Here is a 20165-nt window from a genome sequence, read left to right as displayed (position 1 = left end):
CTGCCTGACAATCTCTTCTACTATGGCTTTGGCAACATTTGTCATTTTTAATTCTTGTTACTGAGCACCACACCACCAGGGCATCTGCAGCACAAGTACATGTCATCCATTTGTCAAAAGCCCAATTGCCATGTGTGTTAGTAACTATGATACAGACAATGCAGAGTGAACATATTCATCCTCACAAAACATCTCCTGGGAGGCTGCTCAGAGTCTGCCGCTGAACTCATCTAACCCATTGGGCTCTTCTAACATAGACCACATCCACAAGAGTCCAACTTTCAGGGTGATAAGCTTGGAGGCTTGTGCTGTAACAGTCCAGCAAAATGGGAAAGTGAGAGGTTGAGAAAGAATTCCATCCCCACTTCTCTTTCATTTGCATACTGTGTCCAAAGTCCTGTGGAAGGTCTCTGACTCCAGAGCTCAGGGAAGGTCTGAGAACCCGGGGTAAAGAGCTGAGGTGATCTTGGGTGGCCAGCCTGGTCTCAACTGGAAAAGGAAGGGTCTGGTGTGCCATTCTCTCAATTAAAGTTCTTGGTGATATCTGTGTTCCTAAACAATACCTCCAATTGGCTTGTGAATTGGAGGTATGACTCTACCAGCAGTGATGACGGTAACAATCCAAGTAGGTAACAATGCTCACGGAAGTATCCAATGAGAGAGAGTTCCTGGGAGCAGTTGCATTACCCCTTCTGCATTGGAGATGGAGGAGAGGGATGTGAAATCAGAAAGTAAAGGAAATATTTATTGAGATCTGCTTTGTTCTTTTCATATTTCAGTAAGATCATAGTAAGAGATCCTATAATGTCATGGTCAGGAATACATGGACAAAGTGATTGCCTTCTTAGAGGGAAAGGGTGGACAGTCTTCCCTACATTTAGAGTATGTGAGGACTGGAAAAGGGATTGTGGAGACCTTAGACCAAACTTAGATGGTAAAGGTGAAGCAATCAAGGCCCAAGGAATACAATGTTGTGATAATTACAAAATTATGTGCTGGGATAAGGTCATAACCAGGCATGAACAATAGTTCAAGCTGTCCCCTCAACCCTAGCATTTTCCTTTCCTTTTACAAGGATGCCCCATCATAGTTACTGCCATGGTACATTCAGAAGCATTCTTCATCAAGTCAGATGATTCAGACACAGGGATGACAATCTGCATGTAATTCATGTCTTCTGTCTTTTTTCATCTATTCCTGCTCATAAACTTCTTTGAACCTCTCCCAACCTCTCCTCTTTTTATGATATTCATCTTGAAGGATTTGACCTCATCTAGGAAGTTGAGGTCATGGGTTTGAGAAGGTTTATAACAACTTTCTACATCCTTTTCAACTGCTGTTTTAGCATTTCCATCATTTCCAAACCTACTATGCAGCATGCACAATCTCAAGTAAACCAGAATGTAACAGGACAGGAGCTGGGCTGGGAGTTAGGTGCCTTGGGCCACTCTTTCAGAGGGCACTTATGAATTTGGTTCTGGGCTGGACTCTCCCCTTATAGGTATGTTCCTGCAAATGGTATCTCTGGACAAGCAAGTTTTTTCTGTTCCTTACAGCTTACTACACTGTTTGAGGTGAAGGAGGAGTCTCTTTTCATAATTTCTCTTTTCCTGGAATATCCAGAAGGCATTGAAGAAATGAAAAGACAGAAAGAAGAGGAAAAGGAAATGTGAATGTGGAGTGAATAGGATGAAAAGGGAAGGGAATTAAGTTACACACATTACATTTCTTTCCTAACTTTCTCTTTGGCACTTCAGGAAAATCAGTAAAACTAAGGAGAACATTGGCATTGCCACAAATGAGGGTGAACATGGAGGTGGAGACAAGAACTGGCTGGTAAAAAATAAGCACAGGTAAGTAGAGTATATCCTCACAACCTCTTCTCAGGGAACAAAACCTCATTCCATACAAGCCACAGCCTCCAAAGGCACCTTAATTTGCAGGAGAGGGCACTAGCCCCTTTTAAGCCTTATGTGCACTCACACTGCATTCTTTGTGATGATCACTCCTGTATTAGTTCAATACCTCAGCCCTGCTGAAGTGAAGTTTGCACTCATAATCCATTTACAGTCAACAAAAGCCTCTCCTGGTTATTAATGAGTGTGGTGAACAGGGTGGAGTGAACCTAAATGACACCAATTCAGGTCTCTGGCAAAAGGGTGAATTACGCTGTCTTAGTTTGCCAGGGCTGCTTTATCAATACTGGTAACCAGCTAGCTCAAACAGAGGAATTGATTGTCTCACAGTTTGAGATTAGAAGTCCAAAATCGTGGTTTAGGTTGCACTGTGCTTTCTCTGAAGGTGGTGGCAGCTTGCCAGCAATCCATAACTGAACCTCTGCCTCCATCTCTTGGCCATCTGCCTCCTATCTCGTGTACCTGAATGTACCTAATTTTCTTCTTATAAGGTCTCCAGTCATATTAAATTAAGGCCCCCCTGATTAAAGTTGGACTCACATTCATTAGTATGACATTTGATGTTCTTAGAAATGAGTTCACATTTGTAAGAGCGGAGGTTAGGACAAAAACATGACTTTATGGGCGGACCTGATTCAATCCATAATAAGGACAATGGCACTCTGGGGTCCCTTACAAGCAGGTAGGGTAGGTATTCTAGGCCAGTTTCCCTCTTAGGGGGAAATTTAAGTCCTGACTGGCAGTTGCCCAAGCCCTGAGGGTTCTCAGCCTCTGTAGGGTCCTCTTCAGATCCCTGCTCAGCTCATGCCACCTTTCCTCAAGCTGTGGTTCTTGAGAAGTTTTTTATGTACGTATAATTCATACAAACCAGAAAGAATGTCAATGAAGAGCTCACTTGGGATGAGTGAAATGGGTAGAATTGCAAGTTATTTACGTTCCTTTTATTTTTTACTTTCATAACTAACTAAAGATAAACATAATGTTTACAGCATCTTGTTAAAAGGAGTGTCTTCTGTAATGTTTTCATGTTGGAATATACTAATGTAAGAAAACTTATGTTTTTAGTACTAGAGCCTAGCTGTTTTTTAACTGGAAAGCACAGGTAAGTTTTGGTGTGTTTTAAAATGAAACTAGTTTTCAGAGAGAAAAAGGAACCTGTCCAATAGTAATGTGAAGATGCAGTTGTGACTTGGACTGTGTAGGGGGCAGGGGTTGGGGAAGCCGGGTTATCACTTCCACACCTATCCTTCAGATGTCCTGCTTCTCACTGGTATGATATATAGGACTCTGCCTTTTCTTCCTGGAGTCCTACAGTCAGACTTACTCTTCAGGGAAGTCACTTCAAGGGTGCCGATCCAAGCAAACAGATTAAATCCCTTCAGTTGGATATTTACAGACACTGTGACACAGATGGTACCTTAAGCCGAGAGCAGCAATAGGAATTCAGTGTCATTTGGATCTGGTTCCTAGGTATTGGGGGCCAACTTTGCTTCTCCAGGGTCTATTGTACCTTCTGAGTCCCGCAACCTTCATCAGCAAAACACCTCCTCCATCCGTCTCTCTGTATCTGGTGATTCTACCCTGTGCTTTTATTGCAGACCCCACCATTGACAGCTATAAAGGCCTTAAGCTGGAGGCCCCAGCCTGAGCTTAGAAGAGCTATAGATTATATGGTGTTTAGAGATGCCTCTGTGCTTATCCTCTTCTACCCATACCCAAATAAATCAATTTCGTGACAATTTTGAATTTAGTTAGATAAATTTAGATTGAGTTTTAGAGAAACATTTTACATTTAATGTTAGATATTACTATATTAATCAATATTTTCTCCTACTAGTGTTTCTTAATTTGTCAAAAAAAATTAAACACATATTTAGATCAGCATGTTAAACAAAGTTAGAGCCAAATTAATTATAAAATTTGGTCTCCCTCCTGGCTCCCACCAAGGTCACTACTCTCTCATAGAATCCTCAATGTTTGATAGTTGAACAAGGAACTGAAAACTTAGTGCTTAACTTCCATCCTCAGGACAATGTCTTCCAGACATTTCATTTACTGAAATCTGTTTACTCACCTGGAAGGGATCATGGCAATAACATCACCCTTGGTCTAGCAGGATAACTTCAAATTCACTGTCTTTTTTACTTTCTTTTCAGTCTTGCCGGGGATAAAACCATGATTCACATTTCCTTCCACAAAGATATTACCGTATTTTCACATAGCACAAATTATTTTTCTCAAAAATATTCATGAGATTCTAATGTTCTTTCCACAGTGCCACATGCTTTCCTCTAATAAATGGTTTTGTTTTCTTTAAACCATAGTAATTTCACTAAAATTTGCCTTATCTTTAGACCTTTTGTATCAATGCTCAGTGTGTAATTTTAATATGGAGCTTCAAATAATTCTTTCCAGAAAAAAATGGAGTAATAATTTTTAATAATTGCTACAAGTATTTGCCTTTAGTTTCTCATTCAAACACTGCAGTATTCATATATTGGCCTTTCTATGCTGATCTTAAACTTTTGACATTTTTTTCTCAAATCTTTTACATTACATTAAATTTCTCTTAAGCAGTTTCTTCTTTTTAACTTCTCTTTCTATTTAGGTATAACCTTTTCACTGTTTCTTCTAGTTTATATGTAAATCATGAAATGATTTTTCCCCCATTTTTTCTTATAATTCCCTGATTTCTATCCCTTCATTTTTCAGTTTTTTCCCTATTTCATTGATGATGTTCTTTCATGTACTGTTTCCTTTCATTAATGCTTTTACCTTCTTTTTGAGATGGTACATTTTACTACATAATGTATATCAAAATGAAGAGCATTTGTTCATGTGGTAGTGTTAGTCTGCCTTTATACCTGTATTGGAAATAACATCAATATTTTTTTGTTGGTATTTCATATGATTTTTAAAAAATTTGTAGATAGAAACAAGATTCAAAATAGCATTCCCAACAATACAGATCTGTCTCTGTAGAAATATTCTTTGAATTTAAAAATATATATAACAGCTTTCTTCCTGATATTTCTGGGTTCTGTACTTCTATCACTCTTAAATATGGGTCTTCACTATCATTACATCTATTGCACCTGTCATTGTCTATTTGTTTCTGCATCTGAGTAGTGAATATCTCCTTTGAATGTATGCTCTTGTCTTGATGTGGAACAGCTAGAACCCCTTTGCCAAAATCTACCCATTCCCTAAAAGATAAAGGTCTATATATTTCCAGAATCAATTATCTTTAAGGGTATTTTTAATTGTATGTCTTGAAATGTATTTCATTTTTGAATGACTTTGTATATATTTATATGCATTTTATTTCCACAATTATTAGATTTTGGTTTCTTATACTTATTTTATATTGAATTTTCTTTGTTCTGTATACATTATAGTTGAGTCATTAATTTCAGTACTATTTTCTTTTTAGTTTTAAATTAATCTATTTTCAAACATATTTGGCTTTAGCAATGGCAATTCATTTTTAAATAATTTAATTTATATTGTTTTGATACCTAATCACATAAGAAAAATGTTACGTATATCTGGACTACATATATAGCACCAAGTAGCTTTATAACTATCCTCAGGCACATACACCAACAACCCCCAAAGCAATCTGTATATTTTCCATGGTCACCAAGGATTGTCCTTAATATCTGTCCTTGCTACATTAAAAGCACTATTTTAGAAATAAACTCTACAAACAAAAAAAGTCATTTAAAATGGTTTACAGAATATTAAAATTTAGGACCACGTAAAAATATTTCAGCTATATCATATCATGATCTCATTATGAACACCTGAATACATACACATTAACAAGAAAGATGCCATTCAAAATGATTAGAATGTTGGCCTCCTAAAATTAGCTAAAATTCCAGGACTTCAGAAATGCACTCCCAGACTTCCTGTACCCTGGGGATGTTCTACTGCTCACTGAGTGGATGGTCATTGGTGGAAGTCCTTCAACTCCATGAGCAGCTGCACTGCATCTACATACATTATAGCAACATGTCTTGCCCTGAAATCAGGAGCAAGATAAGTTGGTGAACTTTCATCACTGCTATTCGACATTGTACTGAAGTTCTTGTTAGAGCAATCAGGCAAGAAAAAGAAATGAAAGGCATTGAAACTGGAAAGGAAGACGTAAAGCTATTTCTATAAACACAGATGGCCTAATCCTTTACAAACAAAATGCCAAAGAATCCACAAGAATAGGAATGGCACTAAAAAAGGCATTCAGCAAAATTGAAAGATACAAGATATACAAGGCAAAAGTCATTTTTGTTTCTATAATCCAGCATAGAACAATCTTAAATGGAACTTTTTAAAAATTCCAATCAAATAGCCTCTAATCAATAAAATATCTAAGAATTTAACCAGAATATATATACTGAAATTAGAAAACACTGCTGAGTGACACTGAAAACCTAATCAAATAGCAAGATGTTCATTGTTCATCGACTAAATACTGTTCTGATATCAATACCATGCAAAGGAAACTACAGATTAAATTCAAAATCAAAATTGAGTAGACTTTTTACAGAAATGGAAAAACTGGTCCTCAGATTCCCATGGAATCATTAAGTGGCTAAGCTAGCCAAGAGAGACTTGAAAGAGTTTCACAATGTAAACACGCTTATCAAAATATCACTCAAATTTACCCTATGTAATATACAAAAAGCTAGGAAAACCTGACCTATTCTTAAGGGAAAACTCAATCAATAGACACTGTCCTAAATTAACCACAGAAGGATTTATCAGACAAAATGGTTGTTCTGTCTATGCTCAATGAGATTAAGGTACATTCTCTGTAATTTTTTTATCCTTTTTGTTTTTAAAGATACATAGATCAGACAAAGTGTTACATTAGAAAATATAAGAGGCTCCCAAATACACTATTCCCCACCACCCCTACTCCTCCCACATCAACAACCTCTTTCATCAGCATGGAACATTCACTGCATTTGCTGTAAACATTTTGGAACACTACTATGCCACAAGGGATGCAGTTTACACTGTACAGCCTACACTCTCCCCCAGTCTATCCAGTGGGCCATGGCAGGACATACAGTGTCCTCCATCTGTCCCCATAATACCATTCAGGTCAACCCAAAATCCCAAAAATGTCTGCATATCACAACTCTTCTTCCATCTCCCTGCCCTCAGCAACCCCTGTTGCCACTGTATTGACATAAAGGATACAATTTCTTCCAATGCTAGAATCACAATAGTTCTATAGTAGAATACCAGCAAATCCACTCCATTCCATACTCTCTTCCTCCATCTTGTGGACCCCAGGATGGCAAATGTCCACTCCAAGTATAAACTGAGAGGGGGCTTACAGCCCACATGGCTGATGGATTGTATTATCCCATTTGCAGTTGTAGACTCTCTTGGTACCCGGGGGTGGTGGTTGGCTATCCTCACCTCCCTCTTGGCTGACCTGGGTAAGTATGATGAACTGGAAAGTAGGTATTACTACTCTGCTGAGGCTCAGGGCCCAGCTGGAACACGGTCCAGAGACCCAAGCCTACTGAGCACACACCAGCCCCAACCACAGGTTCAGTGAAATTGACAGAAAAGGCATGTGTAGAGAGGTCACATCTCCATCCAACTCCATCAAAGGGTACTCTTTAATTGAATGGAAAGATAGGAGTTCTCAGCAGAGAAAAAGAAACAAAGAAAAGATATACATGACAACTTTTGATGTAAACATAAAGTTATAGAAAATAAAAAATATTCATTGAGTGATCTCAATTAGAGAAGACAAGTAAGGGATGAATGAATTGGTGAGATGGAATTTAGATGAATAGGAATGATATAATCTGAGAATAGAGAGTGAGTGAGAAAGAGAGAATTGATCCAAAACTGAGCCTCATGATCTGTGGGGCAATACAAAAAGTTTTAATATTCATTCAAAACACTGGGTTGAGCAGAAAGAGGCTGGTACCAATAAAAAGGTAAGGGGAAAAATGGCTGAACACTACTCTATGAAATATAGATCCAAGGGACTCAAAATCTCACCCTGATACATCATAATCAAACTGCTGAAAACTAAAGATAAAGAAAAAATCTTGAAAGGAGTCAGAAAATTTGACAATTTGTAGAAAAATAACAATTTGAAGGCCTTTGATTTCTCTTCAGAAAATATAGAGGCCATAAGAGTGAAAAACATCATTAAAGGGCAAAAGAAAAAACCCTCAACCAAGAATACTGCATTCATCAAAAGTTCCTTAAGGTTTAAAGGCAAAATAAAGACAGAAGGAGAGGATCGAAAAACAAGTGAATTCATCACCTGATGACTTGCTCTACAAAGATGGGAAAGGAACTTCAGGCTAAATGGAAATAATTTAAGAAGGAAGCTTTCAAATTCAGGAATAAAAGATGTGGATCAGGAATGGTGAGTATCTGGGGAGAAAGAATAACTGTTTTTCAACTGTTAAATTGTTAAATATATGAATGAATTTTGAAAAATTATAAAAATACAAAATGTTTGCAGAAGTTATACCCTAGACTGGGAACTCAGAAGACCACTTCAGCAAAGAAGGGGATTAAATGATTCCTATGGCTGTAAGGTGTCCACATGTTACTTGGATGGGTAAAACATTAATTCTTTTAGACTGTGATACCTGTATTATTCTCAGAGAAACCACTAAAAAAGAATTCCAAAGGAACTCCAGAAAAATTGTATAACCTAAATGGTCCTTTTTCTTAGAGATAGGAATAAAGTAGCTAAAACATCAGTATACAAGTTATTAAGTGAAAAATAACTCTCTTGGACAAATACCTATAAGCAGGATTGCTGGGTCCAATGGTAACTCCATTTCTCTTAACCTGTCCTTCTCCTCTTCATGGAGGGGACTCTTGATGCAGGAAAATGAAGCATTTCTGAGAACAGGGCTGTGTGTTTGGGTTCTCAAAGGATGTGGACATTTCAAAGCACAAATGATTCACTATGTCCCCTCTCTGTAAACCATAAATCATAATTTCTGCAGTGAGTTCAGAAAGAGCAGGAGTATGAAAATGCATTCAACATCACTAGTGATCAGTAAAATACATATTAGAACACAAAGTCTCACGCCCATATCTTCCAGAAAGGGTACTCTTAGGATGAGAAAGACTTCAGCAGGGAATGTACAGACTCCACACTAAGAGAGTTGTTCAAATATTTAGTCAGGGAGATAATTGGGAACAGGGAGACTTCATTCATTAACTCACCAAACCTCAGTCAGGTAGGTGACTTTGCCAGTTGATGAGCATTAACTGTTGTTCCAGAGTAGTTGAGTTAAAGGTGAAGCTAATTCTTTGCATAGCTGTTATCTGGCAGTTGGTCTGGAATGTCTTAGGTTCTGAGCCAGTAGAGGAGCCAAGCAGACCACTGGTCACTTCAGGTGGTAGTCCAACCCCCAGGAAGACTCACATGAGGCAGAGTTTTGTGAAGATGCTGGGGGAGGAGGGCCAAAAATTTGGACATCCTTGGTACTTCAGAAAGCCTTTATGTGGGGGAAACTACCTCATATTTTGCATCAAGGATGGAAATGTAGAGACAGGAGGCTGGGTCAGGATATGTACTCTTCTTATAGGTGAGTCACCTCCTCCAGGGCATCAATTCTACCCCTCAGGAACTCTGGGGCAAGAGGATTTTTCAAAGGAACTGTTTCAGTATACCATGGTTGACATGTCATATAACATATACTTGTTGGCTTAAAGGAGTTTATTGTTTCACAGATTTGGAGGCAGTGACACCAAGATTAGACTCAGTAAGGCCTGTGCCCTCAGTGCTTGCTTCTGCCTTTCCTCCCCACCATCCAGGGCAACACTGGGGTTATGGAGGTGAGGATTTCTGACTCCCCCTTTCCCCAGAATAGTCACACTAATATACAGACTCAGGATCCAGGGTAGGTCACTGTCTAGAATGCCTCTCCTTTACTTCCTTTCCCTGACAACTTGGAGCCATCTGGTTCTTTAGCAGCCCTGTTTTCAAGTGTTTCAAGGTTTGGTTTGGGTTTCTATCCCCATTATTTGTAATGCACTCCTAAGGGATTGGTAATAAACTTTTCTGAAAACAGTAACAACAACAACAACAAAAGACACCTTGGCTGTCTTTAATTCACAAGTGTTGTGAAGTAGTTTCCAATATTCCATGCTCTGGTCTTCCAGACAGATATTGTAGTATTTCACACTCAGTTTGGGCCTAGTCCTTTGGCAGAAGTTTTAACACAACATAAGAACAGTGTGACAACTTCACTATTATTTTGCCCCCAGTTTATCCAGTCTGCCTTTGCTGTCCATAAATATTTGTCAATTGGAGGGTAGAAAAAGGTCAGAACTCCACTGTGGGTATTGCTTTTGGAATTTAGGATGACTTTTTTCTCACAATAATTATACATTACAGTTATGAATTACCATATGAAGAAAAGTAACTGAGTAAACAAGTGAATAATAGGAAAAAGAACACTAGATATATCAATAAAATAATATGGATTGTGTCTCTAATTTGAGCCAGGACCATTACTTAATTCTGAGGGCAGCCGATGAGGCCAATGGTACTTGCTCTGTATTTCAGATCTGGAAATGAGACACAGACAATTTAGTAAATTTCCCAGTTGACAGGAAGCAGAGTCAGGAATCAGCCCTGAACATGTAATTCCAATGTCCATGTTCCCAATCACATTCATCTTCTGGCCTTGAACATCACAGTTGCTGTCAAAAACATGCTGGGTAAGGCATTAGAAAAGCATTTCAAGGCAAGTGTTCAGAAGCACATTCGACCTTTTTACGTTTACAGGTGTCATTAGCACTCAAAGTAGTTATTTCTCTATGCAACTTATACATACTATTTAAGAAACTTCAGATGACACAGCAAAGGGAATCAAAATCACAAGCTCACCACTGAAAAAAATACCAATGGTAATTTTTTTTTTTTTTTTTTAATGTACTGGGGTTGGGGATTAAACCTGAGACCTCATATGTGGGAAGCCAGTGCTTAACCACTGGACCACATCGGTTCCCCTGAGTTGGTTTCTTTTGTTTGATTTTGGTTGGTTGGTTTTTGTTTTGTTTTTTTTTAGGAGGCACCGGGAACCAAACCTGGGACCTCCCATGTGGGAAGCAGGTGCTCAACTGCTTCAGCCACATCCATACTCCAATGCTAATATTTGAAAGTATTTCTTCTCTGATCTCGAGCATTAAAACACACACACACACAAGATAAAGAACTCAGTTAACTATCTAACCTGAAGGACAATATAGTATACTGAATACCCCAAATACACTACAACTACAAACAACTTCTCAAGTCTTCTTTAAAGCCCCTTGCCTGGAAATACAAAGATGGGACATGATTTGGATTGCTACTTGAATCTGTGCTCCCCTAATTGCAACTCTAAGACCCTAAATCAATGCCTTTGTTGCCTTGCAGCTTAGTTTATTTCTCAGTTGACATTACATAGTGTTAGAAACAGGATTCTAAGTACCTACCAACCTGACTCTGGAGCTACTGTTGGATTTGAGCATGGTACAGGTAAAAGCCCCTTCAGCTCTGCCATCTCCCCAACAGCCCTGAGTTCCTGTCTGAGTCCTCTTGGTTCTGAACATCCCTCTTTTTGGTTGAGCCTCTAGACCTTTTAGGGGTAACTTTTGAACTGACATTTTGAACTTTGGTTCTTATGGTTTAAGCTACTAACAGCAGTCCTGTTTGTATACTTGAACCTTTTTTCTTCTGGTTTGGCCTGGTGACATAAGGCCTTTCTGATGGCCTTTTTTTTTTTTTTTTTTTTTTTGGTATATAGGGAAAATTTGTTTGGCAAGTACTTGAATAGGACTTTTAAAATTCAGCTTTGATAATGAGCTCTTTTAAGTGGGGGATGACTCCCTAACAATCAATTTGGCTTTTGTGAGCAAGCAAATTACTTTTGGTCAGCACAGGATGGGCACCTAAACACTATTAGAATCTATTAGAATGTGTACCACCTTTTAAAGAGAGGCCTTGGCCTGATGGAGGAACCACCTAGTGACAGGGCAGATGAGGAGACCCCATCTAATTCCAAGGTAAGGTTGCCTTTCTTTGTCTGAGAAAATGTCACTTTACTTATTCCTTTCATTTTCAATTGAGTTCAGATATGAACATTCTGACCATGTACATTATAGATGACATATAGAATTTCCTTATTTAGGGAGTATTCTATTATTGTTTCAAGTTGTTATTTACAAATAGCAACAGCAGGGAGTCAAGTATATGGGCTTTTTAAATGGCAGCAGTTTTTCCTTCTAAGAGTAAGAATTTTTTGTGCCAACCAAAATAGACATGAGAGATGCATTCTCTAGGAAAAGCTTGTGTCTTTCCATGTGTGTCTGCTACAGTTACTTATAGGATCTTTCACTCAACCACTGTTTCCCATCTGCACCAAAAGTGCAAAAGATCTGTGTCAATGCTACACAGCATGATCTGATCCTGAGTATTTTCTTTAATATAATTACAGGTGGCCTCAGGTACAAGAGAAAATGATATGCATTTTTGAACTTCAGAAAAAATCTAGATAATTAAAAAACCAGGGTGGAACTGATGTAGCTCAGTGTTTGAGCACCTGCTTTTCATGTATGAAGTCCTGCGTTCAATCCCCAGGGACTGTGTGCTTGCTTTACTCTGAAGAGCCACCCTGATTCCAGCTTCCAGGTGAGAATGAGAAATGGGGATGTGATTATTTTCTAGTTAAGTGATGGCCATGTTCTACAGTCCTTGTAGGCAGCTGTGTTCCCTTTAGCTGGTGAGGGTTTGTGTACCAGGGCTGGAGATATCTATGTTAGAGTCTTTGAGATGAGATTGTGAAGGTGGGGGTGGAGAAACTATTTCCCACCTATATAGCATAATTGCCAGTGACAACTTCTCAAAAAATCCACTACCACACCCTTTACCTATACTTGCTCATTCAACCTTCAACACTACCATACTATGACTGTTTATTCCCACTCTTCTGATGAAGAACTGAGGTGCAGAGACAATTAGCCTACAATTTCAAACATGAGTGTCCCTGACCCTGATGCTATAGCCATAACCTAGCCCCATCACTTGGCCATGGGATGATTCTACACCGTGCCAGCAAGGGAAACTGATCATTTGTGTGTATTCCTGGATATATCAGACCTGCACAGATCCTACATCCTGTCCATCATTATAAGTCAACTCAGTGATCACATGACTCAGACCTGTTATTATTGCCGTTACTGCAGACTATGAATTGACATAGTGTGAAAAGCACTTAGAAATTCCACATGCCTGTTCAGCTCAGATTCTGAACGACTGCAAGCACAATCTGGTTTACCTAAGGCATTCCTCTACACTACAGCACAAACAGATAGGAATTGGGAGATATTAGCATATTTCTTGAGTCCTAGAAGTGCTTGGCACTGTTTGCTGCATGCCTTAGGGACAGTGACCAATAAGAACTCAAGTTATCATTTGGCTACTGATCTAGTGTATATCATCCTTGCTGCAACTTTTATAACTGCATTAGAGCCTTAGCACTCAACTCATGTCTCCCCTTAGTAATAAACTATCAAATTGGTGCCTGGATAGTATAAGGATGAACATCCAACACATTCAATGAATAAGCATTCAGGATATAGAAAAGGAAGACTGGAAGGAAAAATACCACATGATTTATAGTGGTCAATATTTAAATGACAGTATTTAAATATCTTCAAATCTTCTATAACTGAGTCTCTTCATGATAAAGGATTAAAAAAAAAAACATAATGTTTTGCCTATCCAGTCCCACAATAAAATTTATAAATGTCTTTAAAACAATTACCCTATTATTAAACTTTGGAAAGCTAATAAAATGCTCGTGTACAAATAACAGCAAAATCCTGCAGAAACAGGTGCTGGACATTGTATGTCCCACTGAGTGGACTGGGGGAGAGTGTAAACTACAATGTAAACCATTATCCATGTGGTGCAGCAGTGCTCCAAAATGTATGCACCAAATGCAATGAATGTCCCATGATGATGAAAGAGGTTGTTTATGTGGGAGGAGTGGGGTGAGGGGGATGGAGGGTAAATGGGGACCTCTTACATTTTTTTAATGTAACATTTTTTTAATAGAGGAAAAAATCCTATACAAAATATGAAAATGGGAAGCAGGTATAGCTCAGTTGTTGAGTGCCTGCCTCCCATGAATGAGGTCCAGAGTTAAATCCTTGGTACCTCCTTTAAAAAAAAAGAGAGATGACATATGTGGAACCATGAATACTGATGATTTTGTAACAGGACAAGGTGATAGTAGCATTTTAGTTGGACTTCAAAATGGCAGGAGGAATGATAATCCATCATTGAACAATGGCATGTATTTTGTAACTTTTTTGGATTATTTCACATTGCTTTGGGAGGTCATTAGCTACAAAGTCAAGGACTGCATCCCATTCTATTCCTGTACCTACATTTTGCTATCCTTTTTCCACTCATCAGCAGCTCACACTATCCTTGTTAAATACCTGCCTCCATATTACTCTAATCCTTTGTCCATGTCGAGCAAAACTTCAGAGTACTCCAAGGGCACCAACTCCAATATACTGACTATTACTCTTTATCCTCCTAGCTCCCCAGAGGGCCTGCTGAAAGATCTGAGTGCCAGGGCAGTAGAGGAAGCCCCATCTAATTCCAAGGTAAGTTTCCCTTTAGAACCATTGCTTTCTGTATTTTTCTTTTTCCATTCAATTAAATATGACCATTACTTTACAGATGATATGTACAATTTCCTTGGTGGGGACTGTGTTCACTTGGCATCTGTTTTGACCTGCCAATCTCTGTTTCAAAAGGACAATCACAAATGGAAGCATTAGATTATAAAAGGAAGTTTTTCTTTAGCAGCCATATTTTCTTCTTGGATTAAGAATTTTTTAAATGCCAACCAAAATGGAGAGATACATAATACAGGAAAAGCTCATCATGCCTTTTCAGGTGTCCCCTCACTTGCTTTTTGGTTTCCTTGACTTGGCTCTCTTTCCTACCTGGTTTTCAAAAGCCTTCTACAAACACAACACAGTAAGTTCTGATCATTATAGTGTTTTCTTTTCTGCAACTGCAGGTGGCTCCAAGAGCAAGCAACAATATTATGTATTCTCTCATCACACACTTGTTGAGGAAAAATCTAGATGATGAGCAATGAATATTCCTTGTTGGCTTTGTCTAGAGAGAACCTCTCCACAGAGAGAAGCTTCCTGATGTGTATGTATGATTCTCAATGTGCATGTGGAGAATGTGTGACCATGTGTGTTTTCCTAGATTTCTCTAACACTAAATAGTTGGTAATGTCAGCTTTCTGTGTAAAAAATGCCAGTTCATTTCTTCATGGGTATATGTCAAAATTTTATCACATTATATCCTTTAAATAGGTTCAGTTTATTTTATGCCAAGTATACCTCAGTAAACCAGGAAAATACCCCATTACCCTTCAGGAAAATGTTCGCAGGACTCTAAATGGATAAAATTGTATTAGAGAACACCTCTTACTAAGATTTAATTAATAAATCTTAATTTAGTAATATATCTCACCTCTTAGTAAGCCTTTATAGTCTGATCATGGCATTTTGATTGGTCATGATAAAAGAAAAGCAGCCATATCTGACTTTTTCAAAACGTATGAGATATGGAAGGATTGAGAGGTGAATGAATTTTCAAGTTTCACATCTAGAGAACAGGAAACCATATTGTGGAGATATTAAGTGATTTGACTCCAAATTCTATACACTTTGTTCACATCTTTTTGGCCTTATGGGATCTCAAATCGTCTATGAGTTTGGAACATTCATGATTTCAATTCTTATTACTGAGCACCACACCTTCAGGGCATCTGCAGCACAATGTAGTATTATCCATTTTTCAAAAGCCCAACAGCCATTTGTGCTAGTAGCTATGGCATGACAATACAGAAAGAACATATCCATCATCACACTACACTTTCCCAGGCAGCAGCTCTGAGCCTGCCATTGGTCTTTTCATTGAACTCATCTCATACAGAGTATTTCCAGAACAGTCAGAATTTCAGGGTGATAAGTTTGGAGGTAAGAGCTTTAATGGTCCATCAAAATGGGGGAAGTAAATAGTCAAAAGGGGATTCTTTCTCCATCTTGCTCATTTGCAAACCATTTATAATGTCTTATTGAAGGCCTCTGAATCCACAGAGTCCAGGGATGGTCTAAGAAACTGTGGTGATCTCGGGTAGCCAGCAAGCCATCAAGTGGAGAAGGGACGGGTGTGCCACATTCTCCAAAAACTTTCTTGCAGATGTTTGTGTTCCTAAAGATTGGCTTGTGGATCAGAGATATGACTCCACCAGCAGTGATGAAAATGACAATCCAGGTAGGTAATATCACTCAAGATAGGATCCAATGAGAGTGGGTTATCAGAAACAGTCTGGTAACACTGCTTGCTACTTTAGCAACTGAAGAAGGGACTATGAACTCAGAAAGTAATGGAAATATACATGGAGGTCTGCTTTATTCTTTCTATATTTAATTACAATAGTAAGAAGTATTATGATCATGTTCTTTGAGCGTACTGTGTTTGCAATCATCTTTCCTTCCTATGCTATTTAAGAGTCACCAATCATCAAAGCCTTTGTTTTTCTTTGGTTAGCAGCTCTTGGGAATAAAGCACAAGAGAGTGTAGTTGAGGTTTTGGTGTTGACCTATAATGGAGGGGATCTGGCAGGACACAAGCTCTCCCAGACTATCAACTAGACTTGGGACAAAGTTCTTCTACTGGGTGCCAGGTGGTGGCTGAGAATTAGGGCTTCTCCCTCTGTACTTAAAGGTCTGGTAGCAATTCATTAATGTTTTATCCTTTCTGACATAAAGAACATATGCTCTGGGCTTACTGCACATGCACCTGGGTGCTGGAAAGGTATCGAAAGAAACATATCCTTGAACATCCTTCTATTCTCTACTGCTCACACAAATCCAAAGTCCTGGGATTAGATTAAAACCTGAAATTGCTTCCATTTGAGAGGTTCATGTACAACTCTTTCTCCAACACATTCCAAAGCCTGGCTGGGTTTCTGGAGGCCTTGTGTGAATGGCCTGCCAGGCTTGCTTCACATATTGGCTCTTGTTGTCCCTGCTCCTCTCATATTATTCCCATATTATACTGCCACCTTCTTCGGTAAATCAATGGATCAATTAACCAATCCATTTTAAACCAGGGAGCAACTCTCAGAGGCATGGAGTTGAATCATGTCCTGTGGGTGATAGTGACCATTAATCCTATAAATCAGGTGATTTGTCCTGAGACTGGTATGACCTTAGGTTCATGGAAGACACTTTGTTCTCACAGCATCCCTATAGGTTTCTGAACTGATTGGAGGGGTTGAATGTAAGATTAGAGGTAAAGTAACTTGTCTGTATTCACTTAGTCTGAAAGTGATATAATAGGGGATCTACAGGCCACTTAAATAAGTGGAATCTTTTGGGAATTCATCAAACCACTGAAGTACTAGCACTGATGGGTGCCTGGACAAGACTGAGGAAAGGTACATGGAGGGGCATGACTGTCAAGTGGGGAACAGGGCAGAGTTGACTGGTTAGAACACAAGACCTGATTCAACTTCATGCTTCTGATAGTTGCTCCCTGGTTAGAGTGGACTGGTTAATTGACTAATTGATATTTTGGAGAGGGTGGCAGCATAATAAGGGAACATTGATTGTTCTCCAGTGTTCCTGTATTATAGAACAATATGATTGGTGGAAACTGACAAGGAGAAAACAAATGGGCAGTAATACAGAGAGAGAAAAGAGCCAGGGAGGTAGTGAAGGTGGTAAAAAGGAGAAGAAAGACAACATCATGTATAGAAAGACATGGAGAGTATTTGCCTTCTTAGAGGAACAAGAGGATACAGGCATTACTCACTAGCCACAGTTGTAGTATTTGAGAGCTGGGAAAGGTACTCTGGAATCTTAGACCCACTTCTTCACAGCTGAGGTGAAGTGACTGAGGCCCTAGGAGAGGAGTGTGAAGGTGAGGACAGAATTGTGTCCTGGGAGCAGACCACACCCTGTCATAACCAACAGGAGCTTGAGTTCTGCCCTCAACCCTAACTTTCCCATTTTCTTTCATAAGGTTGATAGATCACCATTCCTGCCCTGGTTACCAGGAGGCTTACTTCACAGTTTCTGAAGAAGTATCAGATACAGAGAACAACAATTTGCATGTAATTTCCTTCCTCTTTCTGTCATTTTTGTAATCTCTCCCTTTCTTATTCATAACTCCTCTTTATAGCTTTTCTCCATTCTGTCTGTTCCTTATTTTATGATTCTTATCCTGAAGGAAGTGGTCTCATCCAGGAAGTTGAGGTCATGGGAACAACAATGTCTACAAATTTCTTCCATCCTCTTTACCTATTTTCTTAGCATTGCCCTGGTTTTAACATATGTGCATCACTGAATCAGCTTGCATAAGCCTGAATGGTCCAGGCAGGGAATCTGGGCTGGTTGTCAGAAGCTTTGGGCCACACCCAGTGGAAGGAGCACCTGTGAAGTTAGTTCTGGGGTGGGCACTCCCCTTGCAGGGTGTTCCTGCACATGTGCACATGGTCATCAAGTGGGTTCCTTTCCTTGTAGCTGTCTACACTGTTCAAGGAAGAGGAGTCTCTTTTCATAAATTCTCTTTTCCTAGAATACACTGAAGACACTGAAGAAATGGATGAAAAGGCAGGAAGAAGAGGAAGAGGAAATGTGAGTATGGAGTGGATAGGATGAAGAGAGGAAGGGAAACAAGTTCACGTCCATTCCATTGCTTTCCTAACCTTCTTTTGGCACTTTAGGAAAATCAGCAAAACTGAGGAGAAACTGAGGTTTCCAGTATTCTATGTGAACTTGGAGGTGGAAACATGAACTGGCTGGTCAAAGTAAATGCAGACAATTAATGATCCGAGGTGTCTTCTGGGTCCTGTTACCCACTTCAGAAAAACTCCTCCATCCACCTCTGTGCCTCCCCAGTGATCCTTACTACTGACAGCACAAAGACCTTGAGCTGGAGGCCTCAGCCTGAGTCTCAGAGGATCTAGAGATTACATGATGTTTGGAGACTGAAAGGGGATATAATACCAAAGAAATGGAGATGCCTCAGTGCTCAGCCCCTTTTACCCAATTCCCTAATCAGCCAATTGAGGGAAAATTTATTTTTCAGTTTGAAAGATTTACACTGAGTTTTAGAAATAGGTTTGACATTTAATTTTAGATGTTAATACATTAAACAATATCTCTCCAACTACTTTTCTTCATCCTTATCAATAAAATAAACACAGATAGATAAGCACCCTAAACAAACTTTGAATGAATGGACAAATAACTGTAAATTTAAGACTTAACATCTGTCCTACCAATGTCTTCTGGACATTTCATTTCCTGAAATCTGTTCCCTCAACTGAAAGGGATCATGGGAACAATATTACCCAACTTCAAGCCAGTGAAGTTGGCTTTCAGTGCTGTTTTCACTTTCATGTCAGTTTTGCTGTTTATAGCACCATGATTCACATTTCTTTCCACAAATATATTACTCCATTTTCTTCTGGCACAAAGTATTATCACAACTGATGATGAGATGCTATGTTCTTTTCATAATGTCACTTGCTCTACTCTAATGCTGAAAAGATTTCATTCTTCCTTTACACCCTAGTAATTTTACCTAGAATATGTTTTGATATTGGTCATTCTGTTTCAATACTCAGTGTAAGGTTTTATAATGCAGCTTCAAAGAATTTCTTTCCAGAAAAATAAAAAATTATAATTTTTAATAATTTTTCATGTCTTTGCTTTGGTTTTCTCATTCAGGCACTCCAGTTATTCATAGATCATACTTTATATGTCTGTCTTCAACTTCTGACTTTTTTTTCCTCAAATTTGTCAAATACTCTTAATACTTGGCCATCCTACATTTAAAAGCACTATTCTAGAAATAACCTGTAGAAAAAAATTCCTTTAATTTGGTTTGCTGATTTTTAAAATGCCTATACACATAAAAACCTGTCATCTACATTATGCCATGATCTTATTACCCAGCATCTTGCCAACATGTAAACTGAAACCATAAAAATGTTGGACTCCTACAAACGGGCTCACACTGAGATTTGACAACTGCACTCCCAGGCTTCCTGTATGTGGGGACATTATGCTGCTCACTGAGTAGACAGCCATCTGTGGAAGTCATTGAGCCCTGATCACAGCTACATCTATAACACATTCTTG

At 38.8% G+C, this 20165-nt stretch overlaps 2 long non-coding RNA genes across 2 annotated transcripts; both read left to right on the top strand.

Annotated features, from left to right (window-relative positions):
- Window positions 1-1561: 1561 nt before the first annotated feature.
- Window positions 1562-12482, top strand: LOC131274927 (uncharacterized). Its single transcript, XR_009182217.1, has 4 exons — window positions 1562-1669; window positions 1758-1853; window positions 8070-8325; window positions 12407-12482. It is a non-coding gene; the product is annotated as an uncharacterized lncRNA (long non-coding RNA).
- LOC131274925 (uncharacterized) lies at window positions 12478-19683 on the top strand. The gene is made up of 4 exons (XR_009182214.1): window positions 12478-12600; window positions 14522-14588; window positions 18595-18653; window positions 18743-19683. It is a non-coding gene; the product is annotated as an uncharacterized lncRNA (long non-coding RNA).
- The last annotated feature ends 482 nt before the right edge of the window (window positions 19684-20165 follow it).

The sequence above is a fragment of the Dasypus novemcinctus genome, chromosome 21, assembly GCF_030445035.2.
Source record: "Dasypus novemcinctus isolate mDasNov1 chromosome 21, mDasNov1.1.hap2, whole genome shotgun sequence".
Taxonomy (NCBI): Eukaryota; Metazoa; Chordata; class Mammalia; order Cingulata; family Dasypodidae; genus Dasypus; species Dasypus novemcinctus.
Note: the sequence above shows the minus strand (reverse complement) of the source record. Positions and strands in the feature narration are given on the sequence as shown.